Source organism: Struthio camelus, chromosome 4 (genome assembly GCF_040807025.1).
Source record: "Struthio camelus isolate bStrCam1 chromosome 4, bStrCam1.hap1, whole genome shotgun sequence".
Lineage (NCBI taxonomy): Eukaryota > Metazoa > Chordata > Aves > Struthioniformes > Struthionidae > Struthio > Struthio camelus.
The window spans coordinates 47,016,521-47,040,391 of NC_090945.1; the positions used below are offsets into that span (position 1 = coordinate 47,016,521).

Sequence of the window (23,871 nt, forward strand, 5' to 3'; positions counted from 1 at the left end):
GCTGTTTCCCTGTGTCTCTGGAATATATCGACTTTTTTTCTTGTTTGGTGCAACTTTCATACCCAGGGGCTGTACCTGGACGTTGTCAGGCCAGGGGAAGGTCTGCGTCCCTAACGGGCACTTCTGTGGTCATATAGCTAAATATTTATTAATGACTTCTCAGAGGTACGACTCTGGCCTCTTTGGGAACGCTTCTCCTGCCCCAGCTCTGAGTCGGGGGCAGCGCCCAACCCTCCCGTTGACGGCCCGGCCGCAGCAGCACCCAATGCCCCGCCACCCCACTGCCCCGCTCCCTCATGGGGTGGGGGACAAACCCTGGTGGCCAGGCCTGGCCTTGCCCTGCTGCCATGGGGAGCCCCCGCCACCGCCGTCGGCTCCGGCTAGGGAGAGATGGTGGGTGGGTGGCGGGACGATGGCCGCGGCCGCGGGGAGAGCAGCTGTGACCGCTCCTCACGGGGGTGCCGCTAAGCTTTCATCGCGGTGACCCGGGTACGGGTGTTATCCGCGCAGCGGTTCAATTGGAGGGGATGTTAATGAGCATCCTGGAAGCCAGAGATGCGGAAGCAACAGTGCAGGTGTGACTTACCTGACCTTGCACAGTAGCTGTTTCTCCAGACACCCAGCAGCCTGATCGCCAGGCACCAGGAAAATGCTTGTAATTGTGGAAACAGCATCATTCTTTGGGATGCTCTAGGGACCTGCCGGCTTGGGGTCCAAGGGCTCTGCTGTAGCTTCATCCGGGTAGCTTGTGATTTCCAGCCAGAGTATTTCTTGTCATTTCTTTGCTGCTACTAGTCTGGTGCCAAACTTGTGCAGAGAACTCTCCTCAGCTGCTATACCCAGCTAATATGCCAGGCACACACCCATTCACAGCTAAAAGCACCCGTATTTGCCCCCCAACAGATATGGTCATGGTGAAGGACATTGCTTTCTTCTGCAGCGCCACCCAGCATACTGTAACCGTGACTCAGGCTCACGTTCATCCTATGTGGCAAAGCTACCCGCCTAATTTTGCAAGGCTAAAAACAAATGACTGTTCTTTTCCCAGCTGACCGGGTAACAAGGCATAGCCATAAGTATTTCCTTCCAAAGGAAAATTATATTTACAAAATCCTCATCTTCCTAACGTGTCTGATTGTGGCTGAAGATGTGGAGCCAAACTCTGTTCTTATTTGCCATAGTTTAAATGTGGAACATTACCATTGACTTTGGTAAAGAAATTACAGATTTACACCTCTCTAAGTAGAATTTGGCTTAAGTTCTTATGGTTAAAAAGTGCTCCCATGGTTATTACTTTTAAAATCAATGTGGTACAATACATTTTAAAGTAAAACGTCTATTCTTACATTAAACTCTTGTAAAATACCTATTAAAAGTGTCTGAAGTACTATGCAAATATTAGCAGAATAATGCTTCTTTTATCTTCAGATCTCAAATAATGTTGTAATTATTCTTATTTATAAACTGGGAAACCGTGACTGGCTTGTCAAGTAATCATAACAGGTCACAACATTTTCTGCCTCAGGAAGAAAACCAAGGGATCCTCTTAATACCCGTTTAATACATGAAGCTACTTGAAACGTTTTAAGAATCAGGTCTTGCATGCGCTTAGGCACATGCTTAAAGTTAAGTATATAAAGAGTTTGTATTTATTTCAATGAAACTACTCTTGTACAAAATTTTTTCTGTAAATTGGAGACCTCTGAGCACATATTACTTATCCCTTGGCTTCATTATACTGTTATTTGCAGTCGTAGCATCTGAATTGATAAAATTTTTGTACATGTATGTTAATCTAGCCTTATGCACAATGATGATGATGATGGAAATCTATAGCATGCTCTAAGTAGCTACATAATATACAATAAGGCATGAATTAGTATGGAGTTAAAACAATTCTCTGTAGGGGAGACAAACTTATAGGGGAATGTTTTGGTACGCAGTATGAGTATAGAAAAGATGTGAAAGAAAAGCTATGAACAATAATAGCATTACCAGAGGTTAACAAATAGCAAATAATTCTTCTTTGTGTTTTCAATTATTTGTTACAAGATGTGATTGATTTTGCTGGATGCAGATATAGGTGTAAATAATCTGTACCGCTGAGAAACAGGCAATGCTAGATGTAATAAATTTGGAATTAAACTTGCCATTAACCTTACATACTCTCTTGATACATCAGAAGTAATTTACTAGATATTTGAATGACTATAGTCCTCCCAAGAAAGGCAATACAAAATCACCATGGACAAAGAAAAAAATCTTGATTTCTGCTTACCATTTGCTGTGAATTCAAGATTATGGAATTGACATCAACTAAATAGAAAAACAACGAGCACACTTCACGCGTGGATCTAAAATTGTAGAGAATCTGACACACTGAGGCCATAATATGTAACACTAACTTTCATTCTTTTTATGTCTTTAGGAGAAAAACACTATGCTCATAGAACATAAACAAACTATCTTACAAATTCTTCCATAAATAAGGTAGAAGTTAACTAAAATGTCTGGAAATTTTTCTTATTTTTGTAGGAAAGAGGCATAACACATTCATTGTGCAAATAGTATCTTAATGTCTGTTTAGACCAGAGAAAGTGAGCAAGTGCTGCATTAGTGATTATGCTTAGTGATTTGGCTCTAACCAAAATGAGGAGAATCCTGGATTGTGGTCTCTACTCCAGAAACATTTAATATGTTTTATCTGAAGGCTATTTATTGTAAAACATTAATTCCTGGGCACGTGCCTCTGCCTCAGGTGAGTGAATCTTCAATTATTTCTTCTCAGTGGAAGTTTGAATAAGAAGTGTGCATAGTTCCCTCACTTGAAAACACCATAGGAAAATAGGTGATGTGGGTTTGAAACCCATTAGACTGAGAAAAACGTAAATCACACTTATGGGAGGGAGCTAGAGTACTAAAGAAGGGCACCACCCTGATAGCTGTGGTTTTGCATTAAAGTGGGAACAGACTTTGTGTTTTATGAAAAGCTTGAATTTGCTGAGATTTGCCAGTTCTGCTCTAAGCATGCCTACTGACCTTCAGAATGATCCCTTTCTGATCCTTTTAGTTTTCAAATGTCAGCTGATATCCCACAGGTATAGGGCTGAAGTGAGCCTTTTCAGAGGAGGAAAAAGCAGAAAACACAGTATTCAGAAATGTTTTCAAATTCTGGTGGGCTCAATCACTTTTTCTCTGTCAGTAGTCAGTCTCATACTTCAAATGCAATACATATTAGAACTCTTCCAAACCCCATGCGCTGCCAACAGCTAAAATATTTGCACGTGAAATATCTAAACTACCAAACCCTAAATACTAAATGAAGGATTACTGTTTAAACTATTTCTGTTAATCATCTTGCACCATGGTCCATACTAGCTTTGCAGAACATAGTTTATGGGGTCTTACTAAAGCCAGAGTGGAGTTCAGCACTGGTACTTCTGAAGTGCAGACCTCCATTTCACTTCAGCGGTTAAAAATGTACTGATATCTCATGTTATAATGTGTTAACACTGAAGAGGAACTATAGATGACTAAATAATACACCCTATTCCCTATGAATAATATGTGGAAATGGAAGTGAAATAAAACAAGATGAAGGACAATAAAATAATGGGGTAATTTATTCTTTTAAATAGTTAGCGTATTTCCCACACAGGAGTATTTAAATAAATACAATGCGAAACTATTCTTCTAACTTGTTTTTGTTTAGATGATAGATATGTTTTATTATATTTATTTAATATTTGTATCTCCCATCAGCCTTCTTAAAAGCAAATATTTCAAAAGCCCTGTTAATTCTTTAAAATAAATATACCAAGTCTCTTTGAAATAGAACAGTTTTGTTTAGTCTAAGACAGTGGTGGCAACATGAAAAAAATCAAAACACAGCATAACATTAGCCATCCACTTTAGCTTAGTGAAGGAAAATCATCTGAATTCCTATTTTAGGAAAGGAAGAAGAATTATCACAGGTCTTTTTGGTTCTGTGTTATTTCTGTTTATTTAAATAAAATATATTTAAATTAAAAATCCAGCCAATGATACAATTTTGTTTGAGATGACAAAATTAGACCTGTTTTAGAGAGATGGACTAAGTTAAAATAAACTATTGCATTAAATACTGAAATTACAAATATTCTTTCAGTGCTAGAAAGTAAAGTGTTCTATTGGCATGAAAAACTTCCAGATCTCAGTAAGACCAAGGAAGCAGCTTACTTCCTGAAGAAGTAGAGGTTATGCCTCGTTCCTCCTCCCTTTTTCTTAGAAAAGAAAAAAATAAAAAGAGTAAAGTAAAAATGTCTTCTTACTTCTCTGTATTACAGGACCAATTACAATGCAATTATATGAAATTCATAATGTATCAAATAAAAAGCTTTTTTCAGAAAATAAGACCAAAACCAATGCACACTAGAACGAATGCAAGCAGTGCAAATCCAGTAAGGTGCCCATAATAGATTAAATGCTTATCTTACTTACACCACTGTACTTTCAGTGTCAGAAGTAATTGTAAAGGGAAGGCACCAGAAATTTGTCAGTTTTCTGATGCTGACTGAGTGACAGTCATACATATGAACAGCTCTTGACTCTCACACCAGTTTAGATCCCTGCTTTGAACCTGCGTCACTGTGGATTGCTACGGGTTTACATCTGCTCCCACCCCAGTTAACATGACTCGCTCCCTTGCCTATGGACTACTTTTTATACTTCAGAGACCTTCATGGGCTCACAGGGTGTGAGCTGTTAGTTTCCATACTTTCTAACTGCTCTTCCTAGCTGTTGCACCATCAGAAACGCAGCGCGACCAAGAACGTAACGTTCAGCCAGAGCTCTGCTAACACGACTTTGGCTGACAGTGGCCTGCGCAGATATTCCAGGCTTGCAGATGCTTAGCCAGTTTCTGCCTCATGTGAGAGACCTCTCCCAAATGGGAGTTTTCTGATGATTATACGTGACTAATTTAAAGAGATAGTATCACAATACACAACCTCTGCCATTTCCCATTAAAAATACCGTAGAAAAATAATGTCCTCATCATTAGGCCTGAGGCATGCTCCTGATAACCTGCTGATTATACTTGCGTAGGTTAGCGATTGTTAACACTTAACCCATTGGAGCTCAGTCTTTTTCACTGGCTCAGCCTGGGTGTGAATTCCATGCTTGAAATTGTCGTGCTGGTCTTGATATTGTGTGGCACAATCATCTAATTTTCACCGTTTGGCTGCTTCTTTTGGCATAGCACCTCTTTATACCTGTAGACATTTTACTCACATGTAAATTCTCTGAGGCATTGTGAATCATAGTAATGTGCGTCAAGTCATTCTTCATGTCCTACTCGTGAATAAGAGTTCAGGAAAGCAATAAATACTTGTCAGCGATGCACTCTTGCGCTTTAGGAGTGTTCGTATTGTGTAGCCATCTCAAGAAGCACTGACTTTAGCATCTCAATAGTATTTTGGGAATTACCATTATCCAGACTTGGAATGAATAGGCTTCACTTCCTATGACATCACAAATTTATCCATTTAAAATTGAGTTAGAGCTGTTTAGTAACTTACAGGAATCCTTGCCTTGTCTTTTAAGTTGTTGAAGTTAACAATGATAGAATGTATGAATTTGTTTAACAGAAAATAGACTTACAGAATCATGGAGCAGCTTTCCAGGCTGCTCTATGAGAACTAAGCACTAGAGTTGAAGTTAGAAAAAAACCCTACTGCTTTATGTAGTTATTAATTAGAAATCTCATCATAACATAGCAGATTTTTGATTTAATGCCCTCTACTTCTGATATAGCTAAAAATTAATTTGCTTTTTGAGTTATACCTAAAGAATACATTATCGGCCCCGTACAAGACATTGTAGTTTGAAAGCTTTAATATAACTATGCAAATAATGAAGCATATATCGTCATCTGCTATAAACAATCCTTTTTGAATTAAAATAGTATTTTCCACAGGCCAAGGTAATTTGGGCTCCTCTGGCCATCTGCTCTACAACCAGTCCTCAGTTTCATGTAAGGTTTGCATTGCAGGGTTTTTCTGTGTGCATCCTTTTGTATGTTCAGCTTATTTGTATTGAGTCTAAGAGGTGAGCTTATTAACATAGATCAATGTGTTTATCATCCTATATAGTAGTCTATTAGATGTAGTTCGTGAGAATCTAACAGCAAAGTGCCCTTCTATTATGTTTGTCCTATTTTTTGCTATTGAAGCAGAAATGTGTTATGGTTCCTACTGGCAAACATGGTAGCCAGGTTTTTCATCTCAGTTTCAACAACATTTCGGTTTGTTTCAATGAGAGCTTCAATGTCTGTGAAGAAGGCCTTTGGTCTTATAGTAAAGAAATCCCTAATTTATCTTCGCATGTCCAGCTGCATGATGATCAGGCCAGTGAAATTAGTCTAAAAGAAGTATAGAGCACAGGATAAGAGAGTCAGATGACAGGAGAGTTAAAGCTGTGAGTCCTGCATTTACTGGACAGATAGCATTGCAGTGGGTTTTGGACTATTCTAGTTGCTGCAGTGCACCATCATGTTTCTATGACCATTGCCAAGATATCCTGTTATTCAACTTGTCTCAGTAGAATAGTCTTCCCTTGGGTGCGTTCTGTGGTTAGCCTAATTACCCACAGGATCTTTTGTAGAGATTTTTGTAAAATGAAATCTTCGTGTTTGCTACAGTTGAAGTCTTTATGTTTGCTGTCATCTGGCTAGATTCCCTTTGTATTTGCTTTCTTTTAGCCGTCACTTGAATTAAATTAATATTTTCTGCTTGGATTTTTGCCTTCCCTTTCTTCTATTTCTGATCATGTTCCACCTTGATTGACAGTGTAATTACCCCATCCCCAGCTGTTACTTGAATGTGTGTAATAATTCCCTATGTTTCATTGTTGTTTTGTTGAAACATTTTCCTCACTGCTCTTATTCCAAAAGTTAGATATTATCTATCTTGTAGCTGCCTCAGGAGTTCCACAGTCTAGATCATTCCTCATTTAAAAAAAAAACTTGCCAATATTGGTCCTTTTTTTCCCAGAAGGATAAATCCGTTTTCATGAAGGAGTCTGTGCTGAACATCTGCTAGTGAGTGAATGGACTGATGCTTAGAATGGGCTTGCTAAAATGTCTGTGATTAAGATAACTTCCAATTTTGTATCTATGACTAAACTGTAAACCTGTGTGGAAATGCACATTTTGGCTTTGACCTTCCTTTACCAGATGTTTGGGTGCAATTTGGAGTGTGTCGCTACAGAGAGGCTATTTATTTGGCCATATTTGATAAGGGTGCCTGACTGATACATGTACTGTGCTGGCATACTTCTGGGCCTGCAAGGGCTTCTGGGAATCATACAATCAATTTTTTTTTTTTTTTGGGCTAACTGCCTTAACACATAACACTCGTATTAAGTATATTAGATTTGAAGGTATTGCATGCAGTTTCTCAGTCTGATAGCATTGTTGACAAAGGAGTAGCAAAGAGCTGAAGATTTGATTTTAAATGGTGTTAAAGTGACTTAGCTTGGAATCTTCATTTATTTTAAGTGTAACAACAAATTAGGTGGGACCTGGAATCCGATTCAAAAGTTTGACTTGGAATAACTTGACTTCAGGTCTGGTATCAGTCTTGATTATAAACAGTGTGGAAAACCAAGATTTGCTGTGCCTATTGAATGCCTCTTCCTACTCAGCAGTCCTCTATTCTCAGTGCAGGTTCAATCAGATTCAAATTCATCCATACATTTGGGTTATTATCTTATGGGTAAACTCTGTTCAGCTCTGCATCGGGAAATGTAATTATTTCATTTTATAATTTTGCAGCATGTTACTCTAAAGGCTGAAGAAAAGTGAGTACTTGTACGCTGCAGCACACATGCGCTTTTCCTCTGTGTGAGCTTTTGGTGTCTGTTTTGCATTGGCTATGTCTACCTTAGCAAGTACTGTGTCCCACTGGGAGCAGATCCAATGAGACAGATGTTGCAGAGGGCACCCACACAACAGGTATTTGTGTGTGGGGTGGGGTGGGGGGATGTAAAGGGAGGTTACTTCAGATTAGCTCCAGGTTCCTGTGAACTGAATGTCTGTTACCAGCTGAAGTGCATGACATGGACATGCGTTAGGTGAAGTCCTTCACTGCACATCAGTCTCATCTGAAAGAAAACCAGTTCACACACTCTGAGATTGCTCTGCAATGCAAACCAGTGTGTAGTAACTGGGGACAGCTGAAGGATTTTCTTCACAAGGGCACTTTCGATCTGCAGTACATTGCTACTGTAGATATACCCTCTGACTCTCAAATGCTGTGATGCTCTCTGGGGTGCTTTGAGATGGTAAAAATTGAGACAAGATTTCTATTTCTGTGCCCATGGCTTGTAAGAGTCTGGTAATGACTATTAATGTTTTCTATTTCAAATGAACATCTGTGACAGTCTTTTCCATAGCCTTCTGTCAGTTTCATCTGACTGCATCTTTTTTGGTATCTCTAAATGCATAATTTCTTGCCTCTTACATACCTGTGATTCTGTTTTTTTCCTGTATGTTGAAACTGGTAGTCTGTAATTACTCTGAAGACCTTATCAAAACGGCAGTATACTGATAACCGTAACACATAGGCTGTTATGAGCTCTGAAAAGCTCTGCTTCTGTGGGCAATAAAATCCGTTACTTTTTTATCATTTTCTGAAGCCTTTAGGTATATCAGGAGTTCTGGTCCCAACACTTCCAATTCTCTGCAGAGTTGCCAAGGAGAAATCAAGCTGGGAATGGCTTTTTCTTAATATTGCTTTTAAGTTTATTTGTGTTACTTTTGGTTTCATTTTTGGCATAAATTTTATAGTCTCAAAGAGACTCTTCTTGCTTTAACCTGGCTGGTGTCGTTTCTGACAAAACGTTGTTTCTCAGCTGTTGACTGCTTATATGTCATGAATTCAGGGTGTGACCAAAGGATACTGAAAACTTCTCTTGCCAGATACTCTACCCCTAGTGCTGCAGACTGGTTAAGTATCTGTTTCACGGGGGAGATGCTTCCAACTTCATCCTCTAACAAGGAGGACCCTTGGCTTTTGGTTGTTAGAAATGATTCGCGCCAATGTAGCAACGATAGAGCATAATACACTTGCATTAACTGAGTTTTTAGGGTGTATTTATATCTCTATATATTAATACAGGAGAGAAAGAATCAGATCCTCTGTGTTTGTTACAGCACAGGACATTCCTGACAAAAGATGTAGTATACATGTCACTTCACTCATTTGAATAGCCTCATACTGTTGAATAGGTTACTCAGGTAAACAAAATACATAAACATTTAAGTATTTTTTGGATTGGAACCTTGGTGTATGTTAAACTAACTGAGGATAGAAACCTGGATAAATACAATCTGTTGAGAAGTTTCAGTGTAGCTTTTCTAAAGGGAAGCCCTGCATTGCAAACCTCTTGAAGCTCTGTAAAGAAACGAGCAAACCTGTGGCTAAGGGTGATCTGGCTGATAGTTAGCTTGTATTTGTCCACCAGCTTTTAAGGGAAGGAAGCAGTAATGGGCAAAGAAGGAGAGTCCTAAGTGCAGGGATTAATCTCTGTTACAAGATAACTAAAAAAAGTAAGAATATATGTTTTTTTTTTCTCATAAGAGAGAGAGGTCACCACTAGAATTCCAGTGTCTGGGCTCATCAGCACATTTATAAGTGGTTTAGGAAAGGGTGTCATCATTGTGTGAGACAGTTTGCAAATGATATTATTTAGTAGAGCATTTAAAGAAAGGCCAAAGGACCTTGCAAAACTATGCAACTATGTAATAAAGTGGCAGATAATATTAATTGTAGATAAATGCAACATGATGCACATGGGGAAAAGCAATCCTAATTTCACATATGAATGGGCAGTCTGAAGGTGTCTGAAGGTGTGCCATTACCATTCACAGATGAATTACTGGGTAATGATAAATAGTTCTGTCAAAACATTAGCTTGATGTTCAGCAGTAGACAAAAAATGGTATTAGGAATTATTACAAATTGAAAAAAGAGCAAAAGGTAGGTAAAAAAAAATCTTTATGCCACTGGGTAAATCCCTGGGTGCACTGGGTTCACCCTCTCCTAGAATGTGTGCATTTTTTGTCTCATCTCACTATAGTAGAATATAGTCTCACAGTGGAACTCGGAAAGATACAGAGAAGGATGACAAGGATGATCAAAGGTATGGAATGGCTTCTGCCTGAATAATGACTAAGATGAATGATTTCAGATTGGAATAGAGATGACTGGATGGGCCTGTGATACAGCTTTACAGAATTGTAACTTTCCTGGAGAGGTTGAAGGAGGACTACTCACTGTTTTACAGCACAAGAACTAGGAGCTAATGAATGGAGCTAGTATGAATCAAGTTCAAAACATACAAAAGGAGGTGGTTCTTCATGCAATGGGGTAGTAAGTATATCTTTGGAACTTTTTGCTAAAGTATGCTGTATGTGCAATAATTTAACATACACTCATCCAGATGACTGAAAAAAGTACTTGGAAATGAGATCCAAGTACTTGGGAGAGGTTAGTAAATAGACAAACTACATCAGGTTCAAGAAATCCCCTGAAATGAAAGGCCAGGAAAATATTAGGGGAAATATAATCTGGGCTTGCGCTGTACTTGCCTTTCCCTAGGCACTTTGTTCATCTTTTGGAATCAGGATGTTGGGCTAGTAACGTTACTCTGAACCCATGTTCTTATAGTCTTCTGTACTTCAGTTCTGAGTTATTCTTTGCTTACATTATTTTTGCTTATTATTTATTTATATTTACTCTTGTAAATAAAATTAGTGACTTCATTAGTACATTTTAATAGTCACTTTGTTCATTTACTCTGGAAATCTTAATATATTTTTCCAAAGTTGGTTCTCTAGTAATCTCTTAACAGATTATCAAGCAGAAAAGTGGCAAAGAAAGTTATTTATGTGATTAATACTAGATAGGGGTGGAAATAAGAAACACATTGTATACATATGCTGGACTTTACTGGACAAACTTTGCCCTTGAGGTAAGTTAATTAAACTTATACATGAAACAGCCATTTAATAATTATTGCATATGATTTTTTATGTGCAGTTGCTTTATACGGACATTGCTTGCTCTGTTCAGGAGCAGAGATGCATTAAACTTTTAGTCAGAACAAAGCTAAAGACATGAACTGGGAGGAACTTTGTTATCTGTTAGCAACAGAGAAGCTAGCTTGGTTCCATGTCAGATTCTGTTGGAAGGGAAAAGGGAACTTGTTAGTATTTACTAAACGGTATAGTTTGAGACTACTGCTGGGAACCAGAACAGGCATCAGACTTCATACTGTTACCAACTCCACGCAACCACCGTTCCGCAAAACATAATTATCAAAACCTGAGGCTGGCTTTCATTACTAAAGAAAGTAAGCTTCTACCACCGGATAATTACTGCAAACAGAATGCATGTAGTGACAAGGAACTTTAGTTTAGTAAATAAATATAAAAAAAAAAGTGATAAGCCGAAGGTATTCTGCTGACTTGGTCTGTTTTACCTAAAGGCAAAACTGAAGAGTCTTGCCTTTACTGAGCTGGTACTTCAGGATCGGTCTGCGATGCTAGTTGCAAAAACAAAACAACCCAAAACCACCACCACTAACAAAAACAACCTGCCAAACCACTATTTTCTAAAGTAATAAAACAAGAAATTATCTTTACAGAAAAAAAACCCCAAACCCAAGGATTCTAGGAATATTACATGTGCATGTTTCCTTTAGAAACTCAAATAAGACACGTGAACCCTAGTTTAGATTACTACAGTAATATAAACCTGCAGGTTGCTTGCCAGGAAACATTATTTTATTTGAAAAACTGTACACAATTCAGTATAATTAACAAATTTTACAAAGAATGGTCAAATACCCTCCTCCCCAGGGTTATTATCAGCGATTTGCCTATTAACAGTTTGACATAGTTCCTTCTTTTGTAACACTGAGATGATAAAAATCACCAGACTATTTTCAATATAATCATTAGTAGTCTTTGTTTTCAGATGAGACCTAATTTAGACCTTAGGTAAACAGATGAGTTATCTCATAAATCTTGTTTTCACCAAAGAATCAAGGGGTTCGTTATCAAATTTAGCTAGCACATGATGACTAAGATTACCAGAAAGAGGTAAAGTCCTCGTGAAATCGTAATTTCAGCATGCATTTGGAGATCAGGCTGGACCTTTGATCCAGCATAATCTACTGTGTCAAATTACTAATGTGTGAAAGCTGCAAATTGTCTGTCTTCATTAGGAATTTATTAGGCATTTGTTGCTGTCGGTAAAGACATGCCTAATTTCCTAGTGAAGACACCATCCCCCATAAAAATGGCTTCCGTGCTTGAAGTGGGCTTTCCTCGCTGCAGGCAGGCAATAACGCAGGCAGAATCAGGCACACAGAGCTTACAGTCATGTGGACTACTTGTCTGCTTCAAATTAAGCAGCTGCTAAATGCTTTGTGGCTTATAGCCTAAATTTTGGAATTTGAGACCTGGTCCTTTCTCCCTCCCCCCTTTGCTTGATAGTCAAGACTTTTAGCAGATGGTGTCATGCCTTCTGTTAAGTTTTTGCTTCTGAAGTGGCATAAGGTATGTTTTTAAGTTAGCTAATCTCTCCTCTTTAGCAAGTGGTTGTTTCTTTTTGTTTACTCTAAGAGGGTTTTTGTTGTTGTTGTTTGTTTGTTTTTCTTGACTGTGTGTGTGTGTTGTGGTGGGAAAGTTTGCAGAGCCTAAAGAGCAAACATTAATAATGCCACAGGGGAGATAAAGAACATAGCCAAGGTTGTGAAGAAGGGTGATAGGAGCCAGTATCTAAGCATCAGCTAATGGATTTTGTCCTCGTTTTCAAGAACGCTAACTGAAAACGAATTTACCAAAGGGCAAGATTCCAAATGCTGTAGCTAGAACATACCATAATTAATCTTATGATTTTTTTTCTGATATGTGATAGATAATGACTCATTTTGAAATAACTGTTTAATGTAGTGAATGATTTTTCTCTTTTCTTATGTAAGACTGAAAACAAACAATATAGTGAAATGAAGGTTCCCTATGCCTGCTATGACTGAGAAAGTAGGGAACCCAGCAGTGGTTTAAAAATGGAGAAGGATACTTCTCTTGCAGTTTGGACAGGAAGAAGGGCAGGTACCCTTGGCAGAAACTGTTGATCAAACTGCATCTTTTCTGTGTTTGTCGTGTGATGGTAACTTGGCCATCACAGCCTGCATATTTTCATTCTCTTAATAATACAGCGCAATATTCTTGACTTCTCAGTAAGTCTCCTGTAGGTCTATAGGAGTAACACAGATTGCAAGTAGATGATTCATGTTGTACTGTTTATGTATATGCATATAAAATAGAAACATACATGTATCTGTAAACAATACAGTTCAAAAGAACTAGATGATATTTAGCTATTTGTTTTCTCACCTTATCTTATGAGTATCAATCATTTAACATAAATTAATACAATACTTTGAAAAGAAAAAAGATGATTTTTAAAAATAATAGCTAAGAATTAAGCTATTAATTTAATTAACAGTTGCAGTTAAATTTGTTTAATATGTACTCTAGGAGAATGTTTTATAGTCTTGAGATAATATAAATTGATTTCTTCTCTTCTCCTGCAGGCAGTGTGTTCTGAATTAGTGGTTCCACAGCAGCAGGTCAGTCTGTTTTAAGTTCTCTAATTATGCATAACCTTTCATTTTGATTATCACTGTAACCTTTATAACAAACTGTTTCCTGAATGAAGGGATGCTTCCTAGTTGATGTAGCTATTCTGTAAAGAGTCTCACATTATCAGATTAATAATCATAGTGAATACAATACACAACTAACATTGCTTCTTCAACATTCAGTCCTTATTTATGTGAAACTAATTAAATTTACTTCACTGCTTGAACATATCTGAGTTATGTTTTGACTCCCTATCCCTCTCTGGGAGGATACAGAGAGGGCTTTTGATTCTGATCCAAGAAGAAAGACAAGAAACGTGGAATACGTGGAGCACTTCAAGAGATTAAATATGTATATTTTTTAAATCCAAATCATGTTGTCACGTATGAGGCATCTATACAAAACTAGCAGTAGAGAGAATTTTGATACCTATGAAGATATTGCAGGAACTGAAATGGATGTTTTGCTGTACTTTCAATTTATGAAAGTTCCTCTCTAGAGCAGAGAGAGAAGTATGCTAAGACAGGACTACAAAGCAAGTTCATTTAATTCTGGTGATAGTAAGACATGGTCTAAGACAAGTTATTTAACCTGCTCTGACTTGTTGTATAGGATGCAACAAGTTCTTTGTAAGATCTCTACCTTATCTCAGTTATTTATCAGTAAAATCTGGATAACACCAGAAACAGGGTGTTTGTACAACAAAGAGGTGAACAGAGTCTGACTCTTCTTTGCTTGCATTGCTTTTCCAGTCAGGTGAATAAGTTGGATTACTCAAAATATACACTGGGTTTACAAAGAGCAGAATCAAGCCATATAAGCTGCCATGTACTGTTTTTGTCAAATACTGGTTTTGAAACTGTAGATTTCATTTGAGAATTGCTATGCAATCTTTTTCCCCGTTGAAATGCCAATTAAAATGCCAGTTAATGTCACTGAGGAATGAATCATGTTTTTAATGTATTTTCTTATGTATGTGATCTATGTGATCACCTGCCTAATCAAAGCAGGTGAGAAATTTGTGAATGAAAGCTCCAACACTGATTGTAAAAGAGGTGTAGTGTTGCTACAATACCTGCATTAATGTGTACCAGAATATGGTGACACAGGTCTCTTGCAGGAAGATAATGGGTACATCTAGGATTACAATCATGTAAATTGATCTAATACTATATCCAGTCCAAATATTTTTATTGCCTGACACCCCTTGCTTTAAGCAATATTGTATGATTGCAGAATTTGAGCAATATCTATCTAAATGTAAGGTCAGGCTAGTCCAGTGGGTTTTTTGGTTTGTTTTTTGTTTTAATAGGGTCAGTAGGTAGGAAATCTTACCAAAAGGTGTGTGTATGAACTATTCAGCAGAGATGCTAATTAAGAGAAAATGAAACTCAGTTAAAACACAAAGGAGAACTGTTTTAAACTATTTGTGTGTCCCTACTTAGAACTGGAACATGTTAATATCCATCTTAATTTGGATGCTGTGTTGTTATCATGCTGATAAGCTGTAGATCGCTCCTTGCACAGGAAATAAGGACACTTGCCTTTCATTTTGGATTTGCGTTTTTGTGTAAAACAAAGGTTTAGATTATTTTTACTCTGAATTCCTCTTTATTTCCTTGAAAATACAGTGCTACATGCTATTTTATAAAGCAAAAATGAAAGAATTTATTTAAAATACTGGGTTCTTCCACAATTCTTAATTAGAGCATTCGGACATTTTTCAAAATAAGTTTATCTGCCTTGGTCAAACTGTCTGATAAACAGGACTCTTCCGTGTAGGAGGCTATGTTTATGTTCACATAGTCATCCCAGGTTGAAAAACGCAGAGTGATTATCTCTGAGGGTCATATATCACGTCAGTGGTAGAGCCAATTTTCTAAATTAAAGTTCTGTACACAGTCTTCAAAAATCTAGGTCACGTGATACCTAGTAGTTTCACTTAGTTTGTGTAATGGTGAAATACTAATGTGAGACTGAATCGCTGTGGAATCTTTGGAAGGAGAGAGAACGGCATAGAAAAATACTTGAATATAGGGAGAAGCCTCAGCCATGCAGTGTGCCCAGCAAGTTAGATGAACAGAATTTCCATGGGGTCTGATATATTTGTGACTCTGGGCTTGTTTGTTTGGTAGATGGTCTGTATATGCCTCAGTTTGTTTCGAATGAAAGACTTGGAGAAAATTCCAGCTTTTAATGATATCTTTGGAATTTCAGAAAGGACTCATGAGGCTTGTTTGGCCGCTTTCTGATTGTATAAACAAACTGAAGAAAAAGTGTGTGATATTGACATATCCACTATATTTTGGAGCCAATATCTAAGACCTTATGTGACTTCCACAGTTTTCTGCAGTAGCAATAACACTGCTGTATCAAACTGAGCGGGGGGAAAAACCTGTGTATATTTTGGCAGTTTTATAGATAAAGTTAAAATCTGGAACATGTCTAGTAAATTCAGACAATGGTGACATTAGCGTCACTGTGAATGGGCATTTATTTTGGTTGCGTTCTTAAACGATTTAATCTGTATGCAGAGATAAACCATATGTTTTTGAGAGGCAACACTGGGAACCAGACACAAAAGAAAAAATGAAGGGTTACAAGAAACAAGTGTTTTTCCCCTTGCAATATTTTACTTTGTTCTGCCTTACAAAACAGAGCTGGCCTTATGGCAGGCAATTTTTAGACATGCAATGTTGTGGTAGACAAAAAGGATGTTCCTTTTCACCTCTAAATGTATTACACGTCTTCCATATACTTTTTTTTTTAAGGGAGGGAAAAACTCTGCTTACACACAAAATCAGCTTGTAATCTCAGCATGTGGTTCCACACTTATGATAAATTTTTACTTAGATAGCATGTCATTAATCACTAATGGTGTGCATTGAAGACATTAACAACAAAACACAGTGATAAGAGATTTTCACATGCTTGCTACCAGAGCACGTACACAAGATCCCTGCAGAACTTATATGTTTATTACTAGCACAATCTAGAGAGTATGCTATATGTCTTTGATGCAGTTTTGCCTAGGCTACCCTAGAATTATTACAGATAGAGATGTAACAATCTTTATAAGAGTCTGATTTTTATCTTATAGCAATTTAGTGCTCTTGACTTGCAAATGTTTGTAATAAGTGACCTGAGATTATTAAAGAATACTTGTTACCATAACTTAGTATTTTTTTTTTGCATCTGTGAATGCTGAGGAAAAAAATAAACCCCAAACCCATGTTTTATCATGAAAACAATCCTGTCTAAGCAATTCTTAGTCTCACAATTATAATTCCTGAATTGCAATCAAAAGGATTGCAATGCATAGTTAAACCATGAAACTCCATTCTACAATTACCCTAGATACCAAAATTTTTATCTGGTCCAAGGGAAGCTTGGAAAAGTTTGCAGGATAAAATTCCACTAAGACTTTCTAAGTATACAGAAATTGCCTGCAGCTTGGAGGTTTAGAAACAATTGGCCATCAAGAATACTCACAGAAAGTATGTTAGATGCTTTTCCTGATCCTACATGTTCTCTAAGAACCTGCTGTTGGACCCTACCACAGACAGACTATTGGACTATATGGACCTTTGGTTTAAGCTAATATGGCTCTGTTACATCTATATCCACCTTCTCAACTTTTAAAAATATTGGATCTCTATTGACTAATTAATAGCAACTAAACCAAAATCAAATATAACTTCAGCTCCATTCTAGAAGAGTTTCTAAAAATTCCTCAAGTATAAGAGGAGTAGACCTAATTTCACATCATTTTCCATGAGTTCTTTTGCCTGTAGGTTCAAGTGAGACCTCAAAGGTAGACTCTTTCCACCATCTGTGATGTTATGCAGATGAAATTTATGCAAAAGCATGATTCCTTATGTACAGAACTATGGTTATGGATAGTATAAAGAAGAGAATAGCTGTACACTGTCCTAAACAGCAGTTTCCTCATGGTCAGTGTTGTTAGAAATATATTCTTATTATTGAAAAATAATGAATAGCTCTCAATATGGCCTTTCTAGCTCTGACCAGAAAGGTCTAGCAGAGTATTTTCAGAGACAAATTTCAGCATCTGAGTCTAACTCAGAGAAAGTTTTATTGTTTTCTTTATCTCAGAGATAGGTATTCACCTGCTAAAGTCTGCTTTTCATAACTATTTCCTATGGTCTTTAGTAGCAGAACTAACTTCTGATCAATTATAACATATATTATGCCAATATAAAATTTCTGAATTTTTAAAAAACAGAATTGAAGGGTAGCAATAATACTGAGATTGTTCATTATAATTACCAGTGGGACTGATAAGACCTGAAGTAAGCTTGAATTATGCCTTGCTCAAGCAAAGATGTCTTCAATATAGATAGGGTCTCATTTATGTCACTGTCTTTTAAAAGAAATGAAAATTGTGTTAAGTTTTCATCTTACTTCTGTCAGTTGAGATGAAAATGTTACATTTCTTTATCTAGTACTGTCAAATACAGATATTTATAACAAAGTATTTTCAACAATGATGCACTCATCTGCATCTTGGAGCCAAAGGTGTTTTGAACCAAATAACATATCTTAATTTTTGGAACTCAGCAGATTAATTAGTCACATGTATTAGGAATTCATCAATTTCATGTGTGCTTTAAAAATAACTAAATGTGACTTGAAACACATGGTCACTACGATCACATGACAGTTCAGGAAAAGTTTCTCTTTAATTTTGTTTCAGAGCAGGGAAAAAATTGTCAGGAAAACACTATAATGTCCTGTTTTCCAGGGCAATGGCTTGATAGATTTCAACTGAAAAAACTCTTGGCAAGTTTGTATATAAAGATAACATGTAACAATGAGTTTTACTAGACCTCTTGTTTTCATGCTATGTGTAAGAACACTGTGGGAAAAGAGACTTCTAAATTTAACTAGGAGATAACTTTAGGATTGAAAAATGTTTACGTTTGAACTGAGCAGAAGCCCCTGTGAAGCATGTCTGTTCTGCAAAATGTATATATATGCCATTTTCCTCCTCCCTTACCTGAATTTTCAGGGAAAAAGTGTTCTCCATCCTTTCTCCGAGACAATGTGAGATTCTGTATTTGTCACAGATGGGATGGCTCTTTAGGGAAACTAAAAACTGCCTCTAAAGTGTTTTTGAGGTTACAGGATCAAATGAGAAACAGCAGTCCATCAGCCCTCTCATAGAAAGCTGACAAGTAGTTCAAACAAGCAGAAGGATCTGATTAAGGGAATAAACCAGGAAGAAAAGGTTCAGGAGAAGAATGATCAGTCTCATTTGTACTAGACTTATATTTTATTTATCTCAAAAAAAACAAACAAAACAAAACCCCAAACCAAAAACAACAGCTTGAAGAAATGAAGTGGAGTTCCTGTATACAAACTTTCTTAAATACATTTTCTCTCAAGAGACTCTGGAGCAATCTGGCAAATACTACTTTTATAGTCAGTGATAAGGGAGATCATTCAGTTTCTTGGGGTAAAATTAATAATAAAACAAAATAATAAAGATAGTAACTGAAAAGAAAACAGCAGGTCAGTAAAAGCTGCTGCTTTCTGCAGGAACATGCCATTGTCAAGGAAAAATTTGTTTAAGAATTCTGAATTACCCAAAGAGAATAATTCATTTCAATAGTCAAATTTTTAATGATACAAGGCTTTTGAGCCATATGGGTGGTCTGTTTTTTTTTTTTCTCCCCTCACACAATGACTGGTTGAGGTTTTATAGAGCGCTGCAGTGGAAGCAGTCTGCTGGTCAGTACTCAATGTTCTGAAGAGCAATTGCCAAAAGTGTGAGAAAGGAAGGTTTAAAGCACCGTACCAAATCAAACAGTGATTTCCCAAAATTGCATGAGTACTTATATTCAGCCATTTTGAGAAATTTTCTGTCTCTTTTGTCATAAAACATTCCAGGCCATCTCCATTTCATCAAGATGTGAAAAAGAAATGGCCTCCAAATAATAAAAATAGTCATGAGAAAAACTCACATTTGAGTGTTGTAGTTTGAGGAGGCAGCAGCAAGCTCAGAGTACAGCTAAAGATACTAGGAGAGAAAGGAGAGTAAAAGTCACTAGCTTTGACTATACTCATAGGAAGCTGCATGAAATACAACTTTTTAAAGTCACATGTAGTTAGAAAGGTCATTACTGACTACCTGTGAAAGAGGAACCAAAAGAAACTATTCTGACTGCAGACATCATAAATTTAACTCAGAAAATTACCTGTGTTTTTCTATGTATTTTCGAAGATTGCAAAAAAAAAAAAAAAAAAAAGCCTTGAAGTTTAGAGTAGATCCAGTGAAGGAAGCAAGGCAATGTTTTTCACTTGTAATTGGATGATGGAAGAATTTCAGGCCACAAGTTATGAACCCTATAAAAGGAGATAGATATCTGCGTTTTCCATTATTTTCAGCCAGCGTTTCTTATGAACAAGTCATGAGTTTTGACTCTGTCCAATCTGACTCATAACAAAGTGCAACAGTGTTTTCTCAGTACACATCTAGTGCTGATGCTTTTCATCTAATTCCTTTCACAATGGGAAACTTCTCAACAAAAATAACCATGGAATTTGATGCTAGAGAGCTTAGGGGAAATGGAAATGTATGGTACTCAGAAAACTTTTGACCGCAATCCATTTGTTGAAATGTACAGACATAGCTTAATCTGTAGGCCCACAGGATGGTAACGTGTGATTTTTAGCACTCCAGATAGACAGCATTTCATCCTTTGGCAAGGAACGTTCCTAAGCACAAGCAATAATGTTGCTAAAAGGGAGAACTAGAACTGAAAATTGATGAGCTTGCTTTGGAATAAAGACATACGCAGCTGTATATACAGCGTCTGTTGTGGGAGGAATTGTTCTATCAGTTAAATAGGAAAAAATGCAGATAAATCAACACAAGCTTACCTTGGAATCTGTTCAGATTTGATGCACAGGCAATTTTTTAAATGGCTTTTAAAGCAGCATGGTATTTTACCAACTCAGAAGGGGGATAAAACTCTTATGAAATGGAAAAGTTGTCATGGAGGGTGAAATTGATATCGTAATGATGAAAGGTTTCCAAAAGCTACTTTGTAGAATGATGCATGTGATCTATTGCTGGGATCTGCTACTGTATTAGTAAGAGACTGTGGTCCAGACTTCATTTATACTGTAGCTTAAAAACATGAAGAAATGTATGAAAACTTGGGACTGTCAATATCTTTTAAGACTACATTGTCAAAACCCCTCTTCTCTAAAAAGATTTGTGAGGTTTTTTGTTTGCTTAAACCAGCAGTTTCTACTTCAGCTCCTGAAAATGTTGTATTAAAATCCAGTGTTATCCAGTGCAAGGTAGCTGTCTGGCAAGGCGAGCCATTTGGAAGGTAATGGAAGGTTGTTTATAGCTTACTGAGTTTTTTCAGTGAATGCTTTGTTGGGAGTAGCTAAGAGTATGCTGCACTTGCTGATATCGGTGAGCACGAAAACAACAGATGAAGGCAGTTAGATAAAACATTGCATGAAGCTAGCATTTCTTGTATTATCATTGCATCACTCAGCCCTTCGGATGGAGCTTGATGCTGCTGTTAACTCAGTGTAAGGTCTTGTTCTTGTTGATCTCCTTGCTTTTTTGAAGTTTTAAAATAATTTCTCTTGGTACTTATTCATCAGTTCATTCTCTGTGACCCCTGTCACAGAGGTACTGTAAAAATACATGTGAAGCCATTAGATAATCTGGCGATTCGTATTGTAGAAAAGGCTATGCATCTGCAACCCAATTAGATGCAATTAAAAAAATGTATGCATCTGCAACCCAATTAGATGCAATTAAAAAAATGTAGGCTGTAATATAGAGAAATCTGAACTGTTTGGTGGTGATGGCCAGATGCTATTTTGCAGTGGCAATGGTTGATCAGCTCAGGTTTAGCTACCTGGCTGTGCGAGATATAGCAAGCTTTCAGTCTTGCCTCTGTGTCTCATGTGAGACTTCTCACAACAAAGGCAGTAGAGTTGGCTAGAATTGTCCTGGCGAAAAGACATTAATATATGCTATTAAACACTGGACATCTAGGACTAGATCATATATATGTGTATATATATATTTTTTTCCAGTAGCAGCTCTGTGCATAGAAGAGAGTACCCTAGCCCTGGATGTCCATTACCAAATCCTACCAGAGACTTCTGCCCCATCAGCTCTGCTAGCTGAGCTACCAGTATATGCATTCCTGAGATCTTTTCAGTCAAAAGGAACATGCTTAAGTCCAGTTGCTTAAACTATCCCAGCTCATTTTGAGGAAACCAGCTTAGGGACTTGAGCCTGAGAGAGGTTAGTTCAGTTGTTCAAGGCTCAGGCTAGTTCTCACTAGCCAGAGAAAGGCCTGGAGTAGGGGCTTTTTTATCAGCTGATTTAACAAAAAGATGTGTGATTGAACCTTTTTGCTCTGCAATATTGTAATTTCTCTTGTTCCTTTAAAAATATTAAAGAAACCCTGCATTACCATGTGGCAAATACTGTTGCTTCTTCTGGTAGTTAGCCTAAATTTCTTATCAAGGGGGCAGTTGTTAGGATGAATACAGCGTGCATTGGTTCAGACCTGTTTATTCATGCAGTCTAGGAAACAAAATTTGGGAGTCAGCTTCCTTGTTTGCAGTGCTATGCCTGTAGCTCTGTTCTGTAGTTCTAGTCAATTAGCTTGTCTTCTGCCTTCCTCGCTACTGACATTAAACCTGAAAGAACAGTAATAGCATAGGCATCATCCATAACAGGGCCCATAAGAGATGCTAGCTATTATGATTTTTCAAGAATAACCATATCTATTAATAAACTGTGCTGTGTAAAGCAGACATTAAAACTTATTGTTGTTGCTGCAGAGGCTGATCCATGAAAATTAAAGTAATACATGAAATGAAAACAAATTAGGATTATAAACATGATCCTAGTTACAATAAGATAAATGACTCTTGTTAGTGGGACTCAAAAGTGTTCAGGAGCTGTCAGATTATTTCTCTTTTGATGTTTTGTTAGAGGGGTAGACATCTCATATTAGCCATCAAATTAAAAAATGTTACAATAATAAACAGATACTTTCTGCCCTTTTTTCTCTTTCTTAAAAATATGAGTTAACTGAATAAACACATAAGCCTAATCATTCTACCTTATAAGTTTAACTGAAAGCTGACAGTGATTTTTTTTATGTAGAAAAGTGTCCAAAGCATCTAGCTTCATTTAGAGATTTGTAATGGCTCACATAGATCAACAGGGACTGTAAAATGAATCTTTTTGGGTATATAGATAACTATAACTAGGTGAATGATTGTTTTAATGTAAGCAAACAATGTATTATGCAATAGTTGATTTAGTTATTTGTTATTAATATTAAGATACCTACCAAGCCATGATTTTTAAGCCCAACCAACACACCAGCTTCTTTCATCAGAATTTCCTGTCAGTACAAGATATTCATTCCCAAGCAATTAAACAGAAAAGTATATGTATATTCTTTCTCCTTCCCTTCCTTATCCAGAGCAGAAATTCACTGATGCCACAGGTGTAGATGTTTATCATGAATTTTGAAATATGGAAAGGGTAACTCGGCCATTTTTTACTTATACATCATACACACCTGCACGCACGCATATTTTTACCTATCTGGAAGACATTTTGATCTAAAGATTTATAGTTTACTCATAATATATTAAATGTAAACAAATGCATTTTTAGGTATTCTGGGCAAATCATCCCTTCTTGCTCATTAGCATTTTACCACAATGATTGCCCTTAAGAAGCTTGAAGATGATGTTACTTCCAAAGAGATGAAAAAAAATCTGTGATGTTCTTAAGAGAAGACTGTGGATACAGTTTCAGATCACTGAACCACTTGAACTTTTTATCCTGAAGGATGTTGTAGCCTTGTCTCCCATGCTTCTGACTTCGGGCTGTTAGAATTGACTGTACCTTCTTTGTTTTTGCTGATTAAACAAATATTTTCAGCTGGCTTAATGAACTAAGTTGGCTCACAGAGTGGTGGTCACAGAGCTGGTACGAGGGAGAGGACAGGGTATCTGGGGACTGGGGAGGTGAGTGGAAGGAATGAGACCACCCACTGCTATCAGGGAGCTGATGGATTGACTTAATTTTTTTTATCATACTCTCTTGAGGATTATGCTGTGCACAGTGTACTAAGCAAGCTAGAGCTGAT

General features: G+C 37.1%; 1 long non-coding RNA gene across 1 annotated transcript in view; it reads right to left on the bottom strand.

Annotated features, from left to right (window-relative positions):
* LOC104145203 (uncharacterized) overlaps window positions 1–23,871 on the bottom strand; it is a 59,822-nt gene that overhangs the window by 23,199 nt on the left and 12,752 nt on the right. The window contains exon 4 of the long non-coding RNA XR_011141025.1: window positions 19,681–19,736. This is a non-coding gene — a long non-coding RNA (uncharacterized lncRNA). The remainder of the gene's footprint in view (window positions 1–19,680; window positions 19,737–23,871) is intronic.